General features: G+C 32.3%; 1 protein-coding gene across 1 annotated transcript in view; it reads left to right on the plus strand.

Moving 5' to 3' along the window:
* Nucleotides 1-20,246, plus strand: part of LOC118200551 (uncharacterized) — a 46,774-nt gene that overhangs the window by 18,423 nt on the left and 8,105 nt on the right. The window lies entirely within an intron of this gene.

Genomic DNA, 20,246 nt, shown 5'->3' on the forward strand with positions numbered 1-20,246 from the left:
GAGGAAAAGAGCTCAAGTACGGGACTTGACTCACCAATCAAGGTGTTGGATCTAGTTTGGGATCCAGATGCAGACAGTATATCTTTTAACGTAAAAGATTTATCAAAGTTTGTCAAGAACGGAACTGCTTCGAAAAGGTTTATTCTTCGAGTAGTGGGTCGTATTTATGATCCTATCGGATTTCTTGGGCCTTTCATCATAAAGCTGAAGTGCATTCTACAGGAACTGTGGAGTCATGACATAGACTGGGATGATAAACTTCCACCGTCACTGGATCACAAGTGGCAGTTGTGGTGCAGTGAAATCAAACACTTAGATCTTCAGATTCCTAGATGTTATTTTTCAAATTTGAACTGTAAATTTATTTCATTTGAAATTCATTCTTTTTCAGATTCATCTCTTTTAGCCTATGGAACTGTATTGTATTTAAGAGCTATATCTGAATATGGGAGGATAAGTATCAGTTTTATTTGTTCTAAAAGTCGTGTAGCTCCTCTGAAAAGTCTTACATTACCAAGACTGGAATTAATGGGAGCTTTATTGTCCGCAAGATTAGTCCATCAAGTAAGTAAATGTCTTAAATTTAATACTTCTAGTTATTTTTGGACCAACTCGATGATTACATTATGTTGGATTAAGGGACAAGCTAGTAAATACAAAACTTTCGTAAAAAATAGAATAGAAGAAATTCAATCTTTATCAGATACCAATAATTGGGCTCATTGCCCTGGTAAGGATAACCCTGCAGATATCTTGTCCAGAGGAATTTCTGCAGCAAATTTAGCTACAAACCATCTTCGGTGGCACGGTCCACCGTGGCTAAGCCAATCACCTGAATACTGGCCTACTGAAAGAGAGAACTTAAAATCTACAGACGTAGACTTAGAGCTAAAAAGAGAATTTGAAAGTACAGTGCAAAATAACTGTTTGGTAGAAAATTCGATATTTATTTTAGATTTAAAGAAATATAGTTGTTTGTTAAAAGTACTAAGAGTAACTGCACTAGTTAAACGGTTTGTTAATAAACTTCAAAAACGACAAACGATTGCAGGTCCCCTCACAGCAGAACTTCAAAATGCTGAAATAGACTGGATAAAACATGAGCAAAACATAGAGTTCAACTTAGAATTGCAGAACCTTAAAAATGGTAAATCGATTCCTAAAAACTCTCCACTTTCAAATTTAGCCCCATTTCTCGACAGTTATGGTGTATTGCGCATAAAAGAAAGGTTAGAACAAGGAGCGTTTACAAAGGAGGAAGCTCATCCTATACTACTTCCTAAGCAGTCTAAATTTACAGAGTTAATTATTATTCGAGAACATAATAAAATTTTTCATGGTGGAGTTACATTTACGCTAGCCAAAATTAGGTCTAGATTTTGGATTCCACGAGGTAGACAAATTATAAAAAGAGTATTAGGTAACTGCCTAATTTGTCGAAAGTATAAGTTGAAACCAGCTAAACAAATAACTAGTCAACTACCTAAATGTAGAATTACTGAAAACCCTCCTTTTACTGTAACTGGCATAGATTTCACTGGCCCAGTTTTAATAAAATCAGGAAAGGATACGCCTCAAAAGGCTTACATAACATTATTTACATGCAGTGTTACTAGAGCTGTGCACATACAATTAATCACAAATATGTCAACAAAAAATTTTATTTTGTCATTAAGGAGATTTTTAGCTAGGAGAGGAAATTGTAAAGTTATCATTTCCGACAATGCTAAGAGCTTTAGAGCCACTAATGAAATTCTTAAAGAATTTGCAAAAATTATAATAGATTCAAAATTGAAAGATTTCATATCAATAAACGGCATAACTTGGCAATATATTGCGCCTCACGCGCCTTGGTGGGGTGGTTTTTATGAAAGGCTTATGAAAAGTATCAAAGATCCTTTGAGAAAGGTTCTCGGAAGGGCTCTTCTTAACTTTGAGGAAATGATGACTATTCTATCAGAAATTGAGTTAGCTTTAAATCATAGACCTCTTACTTATGTCCATAATGAAATAAAAGAGCCAGAAGCTCTTACACCTGCCCATTTCTTGTTTCCAGGGCAAGAAAATATTTCTTATCCTGTATATTTCGCCGACCTTTTCAGGAATGAACCATTGAACAGGCAGACTTTGACTAGGAGAAAACTGTATCAAACTAATCTTTTGAAACAAATTTGGAAAAAGTGGAAGGAGAATTATCTCCTCGAATTACGGTCTGCGCATTCTTTTCTAAATCCATCTCCTGAAAGGAATCTTAAAAAGGGTGAGGTTGTATTGCTGGAGGGGTCCACGAAATCAAAATTTTTATGGCCTATTGGAATTATAGAAGAAGTTTATAAAGGTAGGGATGGGTATGTGCGTTCATGTTTGATTCTTACTTCTCAAGGACTTTATCGAAGACCCGTCCAATTAATCTATCCTTTTGAAGTTTAAAGTGATATATATATGTTTGTTTCATGTATTGTATTTGATTTGCAATGTAGTTTTCAGTATTAATTTGTGCATATTGGTTTTGATTATATCTAAATATATTATTGATATGTAAATTTAATGTGCTCTTAAAAGAGCACAGGTGGGGTGTGTTAGAACTTTTCATAGTATAGAGGGCGCTGTTGCGCCAAAAAAATTCTGTGTTTTTAACATTATGTAACTGTGGTTCGCCATTGCGATGTATGTGTATTGCTGTGATATATTTTGGTGCTTTCATTAAATATAAATGAAAGATATCGTCATGAAATTTTTGTATCCAAATCAAGATCAAATTTACCACTGATGCAAATTCGTCGAAACAAAATTAGCGTTCGAACAAGAATCGTCAAGTTATTACTAGCCTTTCGAACTACGCATTAGTATCGTTAATCGCTTCGTAACAGGACGTAATTTAAAATCTGAAACATTTCAGATTTTTTTTTTTTTTACCGAAACTATCTACCATAAGTTTGTGAATAATGGGGAAAATATTATCCAAAATGGAGCACGAAGAGTTGAAAAACAGCCTTCTTTGAGGTGAAGTAGACGAGAAAATCAGTATTGAGTATTGCCTCCATGTCTGTCAATAACCTCTGTTGTGGTCGATAGATCTGGAGAAATGGCAGGTAAGAGTAAAAATGCAATATGGTGGGCTAAGAAAAAAGCCTGAACATTACCTGCAAAATGTGGTGGCGCAGTGTCCTGTTGAAATATGGTCTCAATCAAGCCCTTATTGCTTAAGGTAAGGAAAGAGAACAGGCTGCAAAACCTCAGAGATATAGTGTTGGCTGATAAGTAAAAAGATAAGGTGCGGGAGTGGTAGGGGGTATAGGAATGGAATCCAACATAATCCCACACCTGGTGCAGGACCAGTATGACAATGCACAGCACAACAGTCGAGCAGCCTCTCTCCAAAGTGTCTCCAAACTCTTATCCAACCATCATGGGAAAAAGTGAAAGTGTGATTTATCAGAAAACACATTGTCATGCCATTCGGATCTTCATCTCCGCCGTTCAGCGCACGATTGCAAACATAAACGCCTGTGGTTTGAAGTTAAAGGTAATCGAAGCAACTGACACCTAGCGGACAGGCCATCGTACAGTAAATGACGTCGAATTGTTCGTGCAGACACCGATTGTTGTGTTACAAACTACATTCGTTGTGATATGGTTGAGGATATGGCAGTGCGCTGAATCAATGGCATGCACATAATATGCTTGTCTTCAGTGGAGTGGTGCAAAGAGGCAGTTGAAATTGCTCTGGTCCGTCAGTCGTTACCTCCTGCATCCACCGATTCCTTATTCGCAGGACTCTTGCTTGGCTACGTTGGATACGATGACCGATTTTTCGGAAGGATAATCCGCAATTTTGGTATGCAACGATTCTGCCTCGGTTGAACTCAGAAACACTTTCGAATGAGAATACCAGGCATACTGAAGCTGCACATGCAAAAATCCTTCCGCGAGAACAATTCACGCTGTTCAAAACGGTAGTTTTTCCTCCTTTTATATACAGATTGTAAAGAGCACTGCAATAACCCATGATATGTGCGTGGGAGCTGAAATCGTAATCATTTGCAAGTTTCATCTCAGTATACACACGATGCAAGTTTCATGCCGTTTGTACGTTTCTTCCACTGTGCTGCATTTTAGATAGACAGCAGTTTACTAAGAGATTACTCAGAAGAAATCACGGGACTTTCGGTTGCTGAATTGTTTATAATGTGAATGGTGGTCTCAGAAGAAAAATAAGTTGATATATCTTGTTAAAGAAGACGACAGCGAAATCCAGTGTTACGTCTTTAGATTCGAAGTAATGAAATGTAATTCATGAAGCTCATTTAGCTTTAGCCCATGGAGGAGTGACAAAATGTTGACGGAAATTTAATAACAGCGCAAGAACTTCTCTTCATAATATTTAATTGTGCATTCATCTTTGTGAGTTATGCAAAGAGGGGGGTTAAAAAAGAGTGTTGTAATGAAGTCTGTAACTTTTTTTTCTGAATTCTTGTCATTATCAAATGGATCTTATCGAATTTCAGTCACATTCTGAGAAGAAATACAAATTTATAGAAGTATAAAAAATCGATTCACTAAATTTGTCGTTCTCAAGGTTCAACGACAACGTAAGAAGTGGCACGTAACTTCGTGGATATATTTACGCTTGGAACGTTATTGATTTTACAATGGCACAGAATTTGCTAATAATGTATTAGGAAGTGTAAAGGAGTATGGGCCGGCTTTAAGATCGTCCAAAGAAAAACATCCCAGAAAGCCAAGGAAGTATCCAAAGAGTTAAATAGAATATTGAAAATATACTGTGTACGTGGATGCAAGCTGAAAAACTGACCGATGTAATGGGGGGCAATGTTTTATATAGCTTATGAAGAGTATCTCATTTCATTCTGAGATTAAGAGAAAGCCTTATGAAGCTGTCTTTAGCTACAGAGCCAAAATGGGTCTGAGAACATCAACTTTCTTTTCACAAAATGTTTTACAAGACGTATAGAGGGAAAAGGAACTGAAAAAAAAAAATAATAGACAATATTCAAACAATACAAGAAGAAACAAATCATCTTAGCCTAAAAGACGGAAAACACAGACAAAACTGTTGTTCATAATGTAAAGTAATGATAAATACATATCTACTAAATATGCTTTCGATTCTTCTACCTGCTGTGTATCTGTTTGAAAGAAATCAGTGCTGCCCGTATAATGCAAGTTCTCACCAAAACGTTCATGCGATCTATAGACATGAGAGTAAAGGAGTGATAATATGGAAGATCATGATGTTAATATTTTGTGTACTCTTTGCTTCAATACTGATGATGCCATCCTAGGTAAAACTTGAATCTGGTAATTCAGTCCCAAGAGAAATGAAAAATGGAATTTTGTTAAAATATTTTCTTCTGTACTTTTACTTTCTAAGCCGTACATCGATAAGGGATAGGGTGACTTCCGCAACCTGTTGGCAGTAATTACTGAAATGATTTTTACTGACCTGGATTTGCTGGAGGAATTCTGAATAAATTTTGTGCTAGATTACAAGTCATTTTCCGTACTAAGGGCTACTGAGTTTTGGAGATATTTCTAAATACAAAATAACTCTTTAGTTAACCGCTTTCGCTGAATCTACGAGTAACGGCCAAAGATTTGTGATACGTATTTGCAAGTTCAAGTGCTGAATTTGAAGTACTATTATAAATTAATAGCTAGCGCCGTTAGGTGGCAATCAAAGCGTCTTGTCTCTGTTGTTATTCTATAGCCAGTGACGTAGCTAAGGTGGGGCAAGAGGGGACATCTGTCCCCGGGTGCAGCATCCAGAGGGCGCCAAATTAATGCTACGAAATTTTTTAATGAATGTTTTGCATTCTTGGCACATAGAAAGGGGCGCAAATTCTTCAGTTGTCCCCGGGCGCTGGAATCCTAGCTACCCCACTGTCTATAACTTAGCTAACGAGCTTGATGGAAGAATGAAGATGATAAGTCTAATAAAAAGAAGGCATATGGCCTAATAATAATGCTTGTGAATATTGTATTATTTGTAAATGAAATTTTGTGTATTAATAACGAAATGCAATAACACTTACCTCTGGATTTAATGATCTCTGAATGGTAATGGAAATAGTTACTACAAGTGCTGTATATGTAAAAGGCAACTAAATTCAATTCAAAGTGTCGTTCTAGTCGGCTACTTTGTATCAATTAGCAGTTCAGCATTGGTATTTATCTTATATTTTGTACTTCTGATAATATGTATACAATATATAAGGCAAATATGTAAAATTTTAAGACAGACATTTCATAGTTTGCCTAAAAATACGCATATTATAGAAAATTTGCTTTTCACATTTTCCCGATAACATGCATATAAAAATTAATTTATAACTTAAAAAATCTAAATTAATTTAACACTGTTATATTCTTTTCTTTCCCTAATTTTCATTATAGCTTCTGAGTGCATTGTCAACTATATAATGAATTTAAACACTTCTTTTCACATTTGAATGCAAGATTACAATTTGTATTTTTAGTTCTTCTTCAGGGAAAAAAAAAAAAATGTTTTCTGAAACTTCTTCAAGTTCATTTACCTTCTAGATGGCTTCCTATTATCACTGTGGTGCCACCAGAACCTACAGTATCCGTAGATCGCTTAAAGCCTACATACATACTAGTAGACTCTCCAGAAGAAAATCATGTAAGTAACAACAAAGAGTCTGAACCTGATCCTAAGGTAAACCAAACGTTTCCAATTTTTACTAAGTCTGGGAGACGCGTAAAAATTGTTCAACCATGCCAAGCTTCTTTTAGATCGTTCTCTGGACTGGAAGGGGACCACTCTCGCAACAATTAGATTCATCGCATAGTAACGAGTTGCCATAGTGACGATGAGCTCATAAGTTTGAAAAAACAATTATATTTTTGACTTTTGAGTTTGTATCATCATGATAAGTTTCTTTCCTGTACTTAGTTATATTAAACTGGTAAATAAATAAATAAATATTTAAAAACTAATTGAGTCATAATTTGAATACTTTCTCTACCTCCCAAATAATATACCACAATGTGAGGTAAATAGCGGAGAAATTAACTGCATTATTATTTATGAAGATTAGACCAACTGCTTTACTTTTCGCGTTCATTTTGTATGATGATATCTGGATAAAATTTTATAATTCTAGTTATGTGTCTTTTCAATAGACGGCGCCACTACTAGAAGGCGAGGGAAAAATAATCTGTTGAAAAATTAAAACATTTTCATGAATTTTTCTAGTAGTGAATCCCATGTTTCAATATTACTGAGATTTTCTTTAGTCAAAGTAAATTTAAGTTTAAAAAATAACTGAATTCATTTTAAAAAGGAAAGAGTGATGAGTGTTAAAATATTCTAAGTCAGTTATTATTTCTGTGATTATTATTAAACAATAATTACAGAAATCACGAGTAAAATTATTAAAAAAATTAATAAATGATCTTATTTCCTTTTCATAACACTTAATACACACTTGTTCCGCGACATCAGTTCCTTTTGTTCCTGGTCAAAACTTTTATAAAAGTTTGCTGTTGGTATCTCGTCGAAGATTAAGTCGAAGTAAAATTTAGGTCCCGTGATTAAGCCAAATGAAATATCAAGTCCAAGATTCAGCCGAATTATAAATTAAAGTTTTGAAACATAACTTTCATTACATATGACCATGGTGATCAATAAATCTCCATGCATACAACTTATTTCAAATTGTCATGGAATATTTAAGAATACGTTTGTTGTAACATAAGAAGCAAAATTAATTAGAAATGCAGTAGACTTTATAATCAAACGCTAACACATTTCTGGGATTTTCTCTTAATTTTTCAAACAGTGTTTTCAAGCAGTTGATACAATTTATTATACATTTGCAGACTTAAACATGGATATGTAAATTACTTACATTTCATTTCACTAGATGGCGTTACTATAAATATGTGCATTTTCCGAAAAAAGTGTGAGAACTAATGTAATGCTTTTTACTATTCTTAACATTTTCTGATAATAATAAATCAGCAGAATTTCGAATTTACACAGTCCTACTAATTTTCAGAATTCTAGACAGAAATTCAAGTTAAAAAATAACAGGAAAATAAATTGCCTTGAAAGATAGTTAACAAAACTCATTTTTCCTTCAAGAATTGTATTTTAAGCCTTAAAATAGAAGTAATTTATTGGAAAATATACTTAACTTGATATTTTAAATTCATTATGCATATAATTTCATATTTGGTATCGGTGTTGTTCTATCTGCAGTATTCCTACCGTAAATAATTTAAATATATATTATTATTATCTTGGAAAAACATGTATTTATTATTTCAGGACTTATTCATAAATATCTTCAAAATAGTGCATTTTGTATGACGTCGAAGTACGTTTTAATAGCCTGTAACATTATAAATTATTAAATTTTTGTGTTGTGTCTGTGGAGAATCAGCATGTGTTACAAGCATAATCAGGCAGAGCAATGCAGACGATTAATAGTAGAGTTCTCTAGCTATTTATCTTCGCAAGCAGAGACATCTGCCTTGCGCAGCATTTAGAAGACGCCAAACTGAAGTTACGAAATTTTAGAATTAAATGTTTTCCATTCTTAGCAAGCAGTAGGGGCGCGAAATCTCTAACTGTCCCCAGGCGCTGAAAACACTATCTACGCCTCTATTTGCAAGATAGCATAGTTTTAAGCACACGTTTTCTTTTATATAGTAGCATTGTTGCCAACGGTCGAGTAGATAAGAACTCTGGTAGTTCGACTTAAGTTCAAATCTCACGAATGGCTGGCTATATGAGTATTCTCATGGTTTACCCTATGTGTGATGTGAATACGGTTCGCGCTTTCCTTTAATTCTCAACAAAGGCTTCCTTTGAGGGCTTTTCAATGATCTAATAAATCCAATATTTTATAACGCAATAAGATACTTATAAAGATTCTTGGAATGATAATAAAATTTTCAAACATCTATTGTAGATATTATTTCTCAAACAGCGGAGTTTTCGAAATTAATTAAAATACTACGCCGAGAACAAAGTCTAGAGATACTTAACGAGAATCAGCATGTGTTGCATAAATTTGCAAGACTTGTTTCGAAGGTTTGAAATAAAACTTCTTCTTCAGCTGCAGGAGGAAAAAATGAAAAATAATTGTAGAAGGAAAATGATTAAAGATTTTTTCATTCCTGCTGCTGAAGAAGCAAGTTCTATTCAGCCTTCGAAACTAGTGCTGCAAATTTATATAAATTACATTCATTCTTCTTGTTTTAGTATCTTCAAAACTAGTTTTCAGTTCCTAATCATTTCATAAACATTCTACTCTATGTGAAGATATATTCAGGGAAGTGATTTATCTTGTACAGCTTAAATTTTATCTTAAATTACTTAATTAATTTTATTCATTTACAGAATTATCTGCAAATTACTTGCCTTTCAATTAATTATCTGCAAATAAAATGTTGTCGTACAAAATTCTTAAATTCATTACCACAAACGGAATTAATTGACGCAAATAAATGTGTTTCACTCTCGGAAATGACACAGCATCTCCAATCGATATCACTTGCCTTTCACGTTTCATGTTTACTCTTCATTTCGATTTCTTCTTTTTATTATTATTATTATTATTATTATTATTATTATTATTATTGTTTTGCTTTTGGACCATTGATGTTGTTCTCCAGTTCTCGCAGTAATGCCGCATTTTGTTTGGGACATAGAGCTGTAATGTACTAGAGAGAGAAACGGCAACCCTGAAGGGGAACAGGAATACGAACCACGTGACATTTGGTACATTTCCCAGATCGTATTTCCCGCGAATCTTCCTTACCATTACAGTTCTATGGAGAATTTGTGAGAAGCAAGTGTTTTGCGTGTAAGCGCATTGTTTCGGACTTCAAAAATGATACTTTCGTGCTCCGCATATGGATGTAATTCCAGATATGTGAAAGATGGAGGAGTAACATTTCACAACTGAGCTTTTTCTAATGTTTTAAAACCTAATTTTATAAAATGTAGAGGTTTTTTTATCCACTCTACTTGCCTTTTTCTAATAAAAAATAGATTTTCTAATTTTATATAATATATGCATACTTGAAATAACATTTAAATAAAAGTATCTTAATATATATGTATGTTTCTAATAACTGTTTTCTGAAAAAAATGTTAAAATTTTAGTAATACTATGTAATTTTAATTAGTCTAGTATTCTGCTTTCGCGACATTTTTTATACGCCAACAGACTGCTTTGAATGCGTTTGTTTATATATTCTTAGCGTTTGCTCATGCGGACATGTGCGAAGTAGTAATGTATGTATTTAATACTTGGTAATGTTGATGTAACACTGTGTAAGAACTGCATAAAATTATGTTTTTTTTTGGGGGGGGGACATGAATGACTTTATTTATATCCTTTTATTGCATCCAAATATAACAAATTTGTTTACCTTCAATCACGTATTTTCTTTCTTATATCATGTTTCTGGCATTTATTCAAATATTAATAATTTGTTAAGTATTAAGAAAATAGCAATTATATAGCAGTTAAATTTCAAAATTTAATAGTTTTAAGTTTCTTTTTAAAAATAATGAACATTATTTAAATTTTACCTTCTAAAATTATTTAAAATAAGTGCGACTACATTGTGCAACGTGCATAATATATATATTGCTAGTAAAAGGAAGTCTTAATTTACCACCTTTTTGTTTCATAATTTAATTATTTACCACTCTCTCTCTTCCTTTTAACTTATATCTGCTATATTGACATTCATTTTTAGTTCATTTTATTTAATATCTTTCTCACTTTGATTTGCCTACTCTGTAGTTCTCTGTAATACACCGTATTAACACTAAATTTCCTTTTCGTATTAACATTAAATTTCCTTTTCGTATTAATATTAAATTTCCTTTTTGTACTATTTTCTGTTTTCACTCATTCTTCTTATGTTATCTATTTTTTTTATTTTTTATTCTGTCCTGAGTACTAAAAAGCCTTCTTTTTTATTTATTTATTTTACTTATTTATTTTTTAGTTTGCTATTAGTTTATTATTTAGTTATTAGTTTATTATTTAGTTTGTTCTCTCCAGTTTTTTTAATTTTATTTTAAATTTGGTAGACGCCGATGGACATCTTGCAAAATATTATTCTACAGCATGAAAATTATTTAAATTTTAAAAATTAAAATTTAAAATAAAGTTAAATTTTAAAATAAAGTGTTCAATTTTAGGGAAATTATTAATTTTGGCTGGTGTTTATCGATCTAACCTCTTCTGCAAATTCAACGGCAGCTTCTACGAAATGACGTCTTTCCAAGTTCGCATTTCGAACTGAGAGAAAAGAGAGAAAAAAATCGCCAGCCATGGCGATAGTACGCCAAAGTCTGTTCCATTTCATGCCCAAACTCCTGCAGCTCATTCCTGTGCCACTTTTTCACCCGGTTTTGAATGGCGATGCTCCGTCTAGTATATAACAGGTCTATGGTTTGGGAAGCTTCGTTAAGCATTGATTAATCAATCAATACGTTAAATATTGATTTTATTTAGCATTGCTTGCTTAATGTATTCGAAAAAAGTATTTTTTCTTTTCCTGTCTGAAAGTTTTGGTTGTTTTGGATGAGATTTAATATAGTGAAATATTATCAGTTCTGCTTTTCTTATCAGTTGTATACTAATAGATACTCAGCTGTATTATACTAATAGAAAAATAGAATCTTTCTTCTTAAACTTAACTCTATATACATTTGTATTCTAATATTTTATCGCAGGATATCTGTAAGCATTCATTTATCTTTTCTTCCTATTCTTTGTTTAAATCCAATTGTTCATTTATTTTTTTCTCTGTTTATAATATTTCACTTTATTATATTGATTAACACCGCTTTCTATTTGTGTTTTCTTAATTTCTCTGTTAGCTGCACGGATTTGTTTATCATGGCGATTTTAGTCATTGCTTATTTTTATTTAATTCTTTTTTTTTTTTTAATTCTTATTATTTAATTGTTCTTTTATATGGTAGCTTGCAGAGATTTGTTATTTAAAACTTTTTATTTATTGTCTGTTTTTTTTTTTTTTTCTTTTGCTGTGTTTCTTGGATATAACAAACAGCATAGAAACATTGGAATTTCTATTACTATATGTTATTTTGCTTACAAGCAAGGTAATTTCTGACTTATGATAACACGTTTGTTTTCAAGAATCACACTTTTGGTTTTTAATTGCTTCACTAACCTGGGAATTTGCTTTAGGAAACCTGTAATAAATAAGACTTCGAAATTCCTTTTTCCTTTTCCCAAACAATTTTCCTGAGAAGTTTGCCATATGCTTTTGCTTGCATAATTACTTTTATTTCATGTATGTCTGAAAGTACTTTCTTTTTTTCATTAAAAGAGAGGTATTTTAATCAAAATCTCATCCTAATTTCTTTATTATTCTTTATTTCTGGCGACATATACGTATTTCCTTTTTTCTCAATAACACAGATTTTGACCTCCACACTTATATTTTATTAGAGGTTAAGATTTTCTGGGTCACTCAGTTCCTGAATATTAAAAACTCAAGTTTTGAGTAAAAAATATATAATAAAAAATATGCTATAAGATCTTCGATTACCTGTATTCGACTGTTATACAGCTACTCTTTAAAATCGACCTCTATCTGATACACAGCACTATGTAGTTCTTTCTGACCTCGATAGATGGCGCAACTATATAATGTATACCGTTCTTCCTTCATCCTCTCACATTTTCCTCCTAAGTTTCATCTTGATATAACCAGTACTTTATAAATATTTTTTATTTGTTACTTTGGAACTTTGGGGCTATACTGGCCATCAGCAGGAAAAAAAATATCCTGCTCTTGCTAGTTCCTGATATAGTTTATTCCTGATGATGTTTATCTGTACATACGAACTAAAAAGTATTTATGAATAAACTACTGGGAACTATAAAGCCACTGGGGGGGGGGACTACGGGGCGAAAACGGTATGTCTTCATGAAATAGGGTATGTCAAGTACATTATTTTTCATTTTTCTGTTTCAGTTGCGCAAAATCTTATCATACATTATTATGTTTATTATCAATTTGATTACTGTTTTAAATTTTTTTCATACTGGCTCTTAAAGAACATACTACATGCTATGATAAAAATGCTCTATTCTTTCTTTCGGAAGAATGTAGATGAAACATTAACTAGCACTGATTAACCAACACTCATAACATTAACCGAAATAAATGGCAATAAATTTCTTCTTATGCATACTTAAATTTTCATTTGAAGTTAATATATCAGTTTGACTTATTTGTATAAAATATTCTGGGACAACAAAATATTAAATGAGGATAAACTTTCTTTGCCATTTTGTTTTGTATTTCCTACGTTGATATATTCAACACTTTGTTATTAACATTTTATATAAAAATTTTTCTTCTTTCAATTCTTAGCCAGGTTTCTTGGTAATATTTTATAATGAATACTAGTCTTATAGTATATGCATTTCATATTGCATCTTCTAACTACATATGTTTTAGTTAACTCTAGGGCAGCATAAAAAAATGTTTTAATATAGAAGATGCACGATGAAATAAATAATAAACTTTAGTGTCTCAAACTTACAGGATAAAGTACTATGCTGATAAGAAAGATAATATTCAAGGAAAGTTGTGACTGTAGAATGAATCATTCTTTTGATTAGATTGTGAGAATGCAACCGTTCGACTAACACTCAAGATGTAAGAAGTTACTATATTATTGCTGGAGATATCGTCAGCGGTAGGATTTACATAATTTAAAAAAGAATTTGATGCGTAAACAAACAATAATTAGCTACTAACTAAGCAATGAGAAATTATTTGAATAAATGCTATAATTTAATTTTAATAACCGTTTTTTTTATCTAAAATAATACTAGGAAGCAATTCTGCCGAACACCGCCCAGATGGTATAGTGATTACGGGATTTTACTGTGCTACAGAAGGACCAAGGTTCGAATTTCGAAGAAGGGATGGATGTTTGTAAATGTATAGTGTCTTTGCGGCATGAGGGCTTTTTCGGGGTGGGAGACCCCCGGACCTCCCCCCTCGGGTTGCTCTCCCTCAAAATTGGGGTGAACTACTTCACCAACCTTCTTAAGGCTCTGCAACCATTCTTCCATGAAATACATGGACAAGATAACAACAACAAGTCTGCCGAGCTATTGTAAACCGACTAAATTCTACCAATCAGTATAAAGAACACTTGTTCCCTGCAGGCCAGCGGACCACCAGCGGCCATGTGGGGTTGGCGGCATGAGATTTGCGCTTGACAGGAGAAAACAATATTAATAATAAAATCTGAAAGCTTTTAGATTTTACATTATGCCCACAGGGACCTTTTTTAAAACTTTTGTGTGTTACCTTTATTTATTAAACATCGTGTTCTTCGCACTTAAACCATAAAATTCAATTCAACAGCAATATCGCAAAATAATTTTAAAATGAGCACATCTTTAGAAGTTCCGATACAGTCTCGCGCGCCTGGAGATGAAAAAAAAAATATTTTTTTTTCAGTACAGTTTTGCAATTTCTCGCTTTGAAATCGTTGAGTTTGTTAATCAAAAATTCGTTGAAGTGCTACAAAATATGAAATCGAATATAAACAAATTTCAAATTCCAAATTAGGGCTTCCAGATGCCCATATTCGGTGGAAGATTACGTTATTCAAAATTGGATGGCTCTAGGTACCGTTTGTTTTATCACCAATGCGAGAAACGTACATACATTTATGCAGAATTTTCATTATTTAATTTCTTTAAATATAATACAGGTCTCTAATATTTGGTGGCAACAATTTGAAAAGTGAACCGACATTTATAGTGAACCAACCCAAAATGCCAAAATGAAATTAACAACAGCCGTTTGGGCTAAAAAAAAAAAAAAAAAAAAAAAAAAATAATGTGTAAATTTTGCTACTTTGGATAAATCTGTGTTACTAAAATTTATGTCTATGCGATTTCGCGAATTTTTTTCGATTCCATCGTTTCCTTATTCCGCTTTCTCTGCTTTAACACATTTTATCAATCTTAAAATACACATATATTAAAATTAATTTAGAATAACCGTGGAATAATTTATTTAGGTTTAAATAAGTGTTGAAAATTGGCTTTCCTGCTATCGTAGCGCATGAGTACTCATTTTTCAGCATTGATTAAGAACCGACTCACAGAATAACATGTCATGAATCGAAACTTAAAAGAAACATAAACCTCAATTAATGTGGGAAAAACAATTCTATATATATACATATATATTTCTGGTAATGGTGATTTATTCGAAGCAGATGAACTTGGAAGCGATGACCGATGGAAGGAGCTGCTGAGCTAAACGTTTTTCTAGAGGATATATTCCTTTAACATTACGCAGTCAGGCGGCGAGAGTGGTGGAGAAACTGAAGCTGACATTGAAGATTCAAAAAGCATTTTTTTTTCACATTCCTTTATTTTGCTTTCTTATGACACAGCTTGTTGGAGTAATTTAGAATATAAACTCATTCAGGGCTTTACACACATTATAAAATTTACCTGCATCACAATATGCGATGAAAAAAGGAATAAAAATGCGAACAGAGCGACACAGACTATTTGAAGAGAGCCAAGGAAAGTTAATGCGATGTAACCAAGGATTATGTTTTACGGAGTATCTATGGTTCAAAACCACTTCCCTCCACATCAGAATATACTAGATAGAGAGCAGAAGCAGGAAAATTATATAAAGTAATGGCGGCATTTATAATGAGCGTGTGCGTATGCAAAGCTAAGCTGTTATTGACTGCTTTTTAGTACCATTTGCAACCAGCGTTATGTAAGAGTCATATGACATCAGAATGGTCTGGAATTTGGGAGAAAGGGGAATATATAAGGGTTAATTTAGAGATTGCCAATTATTATTATTATGTTAGGGTAGCAATCATATTTTATACTTATATATATATATTAGAAAAGCTGACTTCTGCTCATAAAATCTGTGAGAACAGGGTAAAAATTACTTATGTCGCATTTAAATAACTTTTACTCCTTATTAGTCCAAACGAGCTTTGCCCCTGAGGGACTATTGTTTTCGTTTTCCGATTTTGCGTCGAATCACTCTGAATGTTCGTTTCACTTTTCAAACTATTGCAACCAAATATTATCGCCCTGTATTATATTTGAAGAAATTAAATAATGAAGAATCTGCATAAATATATATATGTTTCTCGCTATGTCATAAAACAACGGTACCTAGAGCCATCCAATTTTGAATGACGTAATCTTACTGCGAATATGAGCATCTGGAAGCCCAAATTTGAAATTTGGAATTTGTTTTATTATCGATTTTATATTTTGTAAAATTTTAACGAATTTTTGATTAACAAACTCAAGAATTTCAAAGCGAGCAATGGCAAAGCTGTACAGAATAAACCTTTATATCACCAGCGCGTAAGACTGTGTATCGGAAATTCTAAAGATGTGCTCAATTTAAAATTATTTCGCGATATTGCTCTTGAACTGAATTTTATGGTTTAAGTGCGAAGAACATGATATGTAATAAATAAAGGTAACACACAAAATGTTAAAAAAAGCCCCTTTAGACGTAATTTAAAATCTGAAACCTTTCAGATTTATTTATTATTATTTTTTTATTAATTAACTTATTTTATTTTTGAATTTTATGTGCTCCTTTTATTTGTTCCCCACACTTACCCCATCTTTGTACCAGCTTTCGTCACGAAATCCAAGAATACTGTAATTTCAATGCCATCAGAGTCATAAACCAAAACTTTTTGGCAACACTGGTTACGGCTGAATTTAAGCACTGCCGGTAATATACCTAAAAAATGGCCTGAAGCTTTAACCTCTCACTAATAAATCTAACTAAATTCAGCGAGAATTCCTATAATTTTCATTCCCTGCGCTTAACTTTTCTCTAAAATCGGATTTCCTGTATGATGATTAATAGAATTTGAAATGAGTAAAAATAAAACCTTAGATCTTCGACGAACCAAGGGTAACTGAGATTTTCTGCTCTCCGTACAGCGGTTTTGACGTGCATTTAGGCGAACAGAAAATCTCTAAATCATTTATGACACAACACAGAGTACAAAACACCCCGAAACTTGGAAGTCGAGAGAAGAGAGATAATAATGCAGTTGTAGAGAGGAGAGATAACAGACGCAGCATATCGTAAATAACATAGTTGTTGAGAAGTCGAAAAACATGCCTAAGTGCTCGAGTGTGTACCGTCCAATCCCATATTTTAAATGGCTATAACAACATTTTACACAGTGCTCTGTTTCTTACTCATAACTTTAACGTATAATGTCATGTAGTAGAAAAGTGGTAATGTTGCCTAAAGGCGATTAAGAAAATATACCCAGCTGTATTATTTAAACAAATTTAAATTCTTAACAAATACGTATAAAAGTAAAAAAGCAAATTTAAATTCTAAAAAAAGGAAAAAAGCCAAAATAATTTAAAATAATTTTAAAAAATGTATATTCGTGTAGGGGAAGTTTCTGTAGACGAGGATTTCTAAAATACATTGGTTTCTAGATTTTTTTATTATTTTATAAAAAATTAAGTTTTAAAAAATTTAATTTTTTAAGAAAATGTTTAATTCTTGACTTTACTTGCTTGTTACTCAAAAGACTTCATTAGTATTTTCCTTTTTGAACTTCAATTCTTAAATGTTAATACTTAAATGCTAATTTCTAAGGGTACCACTTTATTGGAATTACTTTTGGTTTTGACTTTTACCCTTGCCTGCATGAATGACGAAACACGAATTGAATGATTGGAGAGTTAGGTTTGGAGGCAACTTCCCGTTGATAAGTCTGTCTCCTGCCTACTCTATGGTCATTCACATATGCATTTTTAAAAAAAAATGTTTAATTTAATTTTAATTTATTAAATTAGTAGATTTATTTTCATGAATAGATTTTGCACTTGATTTGCTTATGCTTCTGAATTTAAATGATATTGTAGATTAGTTCGAGAATTAAATCTTTTACATGTTTGCACACTTTTTAAAATTATTTTAAATTATTTTGGCTTTTTTCCTTTTTTTATAATTTAAATTTGCTTTTTTACTTTTATACGTATTTAAGAATTTAAATTTGTTTAAATTTAAATTTCATTCCTTGCAGCAATGGCGCAAAGAATATTTAATTTAATTTAATTTAATATGTATTTAAATTTATTTTTTTTAATTAAATTCAATTTATTCTTATGAAACAACCCAGCTGTATTATGATATTTTATGCCATTTATTTTGGAATGTTAAAAATTTTTTATCACGAATATATTAAACTTTTTTTTGCAATAAAATGTCCACATTTTATCATTAAAATACGCAGTGAAAAATCAATGCATTATATTCTCTGTATGCGATAAAAATTTTACGTCAGGAAGGAAGAAATTGAAAAAGAGTAAAGAATCCATTCATCTCGTGCGATTTTATGGCGACCTGCACAGGAGTGGTTAAAACTAGTGCTCTGCGAAGCAATTTAATGCGAATGCATTTCCAATGTACAGGGTGATTCTAAATTGTTTTTACAAATTAAAAGGGGTGATAGTACTCATCCAGATGAGCAATAATTATCATAGAACTTAGGGTCGTATTGCACTCTGAAAGGCAGAAAAGAGGAATATTGGAATTCCAACTTGAATTTACAACAGTGTTGGGAAAGCGAATGAACGATACCAAAAGTTGCACAATCAGTTTAGTGAAAAACTCAAAGAGCGCACAAAACGGATGAAACCGAAAACGTGGCGTTGTGTTAATTTGATGGCAAAACACTCAAATGCACATCTTTGGTTGGCAAGGTCTCAACCTCGCAAACGATTGCAACAAATTAATTATCTAAATTATTAGGGAGAAATTATCTATTAGGGGGAAAAACTGCTATCTTGATATCAACTATCCCAAGGTAGCAGGTCTTTTCCCCTTCGCCATCTTCTATCCTGTCCTCCTGGAGATACATTCTATTTGAAGCGCCCATCTATGGGATACGAAGTTCTGACAGCCGGAACACAGCATGAACTTTTCATGCTAATCTCGGCATACAGTTGAAGTTGGAATTAGTTGATAATATTCAGACCTTTATTAGATAATTAACTTGTTGCAATGGTACGTAATTTTTAATATTATAATAATTAATATTATTATAAAATTAAAAATTACATTAATATTATATAATTTCTTAAATATTATAGATACCAGGTAGTATGAAAACTAGATTTCATGCTTTTTATAAAATACATTTTTTTTAAAATTTAAAAATGCAAAAACATGAATATTTGCGTTATTTAAAACACCTTTGTAACTGGAAATGTATATCTATGACAACGTAACACGAAAGGCCACGTAAGGACTTCATGGGCACCAAGGAGGTTAGAATAGATGGAGTAAGATCCCCCCCCCCTCCTCCGTACGCTCCGTGCAATGAAAATGCAGCGATGAAACGTCACGGTATCACTTCACGACTTATTCTTTACATTCCAGTCGGCGTTGTCTACAAGTTAGCTTTCATTATTGAATGTTTATAAGTCTCCTATTCTAACTTTCATATTTAACATAAATGATTTTGCTACTTAGTACAGAAAAAAATCACAAGAATTGCAAATAACTGTTTCAGATTCAATAAAATCAAGGCACACGAAAATTGTAAAGGATAAGTATACGACATAGTAAAACCTAGAACACCAGCGGAAATTTTAACGATATTTTGCGCAAATTACGCCTAGAGACAATTTTCTGAGCCTCCGGACGTTCATATTTGAAATCTGCTATAGTAGTCAGTGTAATTTTTATTTAACAATATGTTTCGTAGTCTTATCCTTACACTGTGTGGCGGCCATGATAAGATGTGATGTCACGTTGTTGACATTTCTTGCGCTTCATTTTTGAAACGTGATGCTTACTCCATCTATTCTAACCTCTTTGCTGGGCGCAACGCATAAATTTAAATTTCTCATTGCTGCCAGTTCATTTCTGTTTTTAGATTCTCCATTAATTCAATACTTAAAATAATTTCATACTTACAATTATTTTTTTACTATAATTAGAATGCGATTTGTTCCTTTTTTCATTTGTGTTTAGCCTTTGATTATGTTAATGTAAACATATGTGTTTGCATAGAGATATTTCTTTATTTAGTATTTTTTGTGAATTTGTTTTTATTTATTATTTTAATAATCTTCAATAGCAATTTTATGTCTATTTATTGTGTTTTTTGTACAGTCTTCAATT

The sequence above is a fragment of the Stegodyphus dumicola genome, chromosome 2 (assembly GCF_044657685.1).
Source record: "Stegodyphus dumicola isolate Sdum_Otavi_A_Nest chromosome 2, ASM4465768v1".
Lineage (NCBI taxonomy): Eukaryota > Metazoa > Arthropoda > Arachnida > Araneae > Eresidae > Stegodyphus > Stegodyphus dumicola.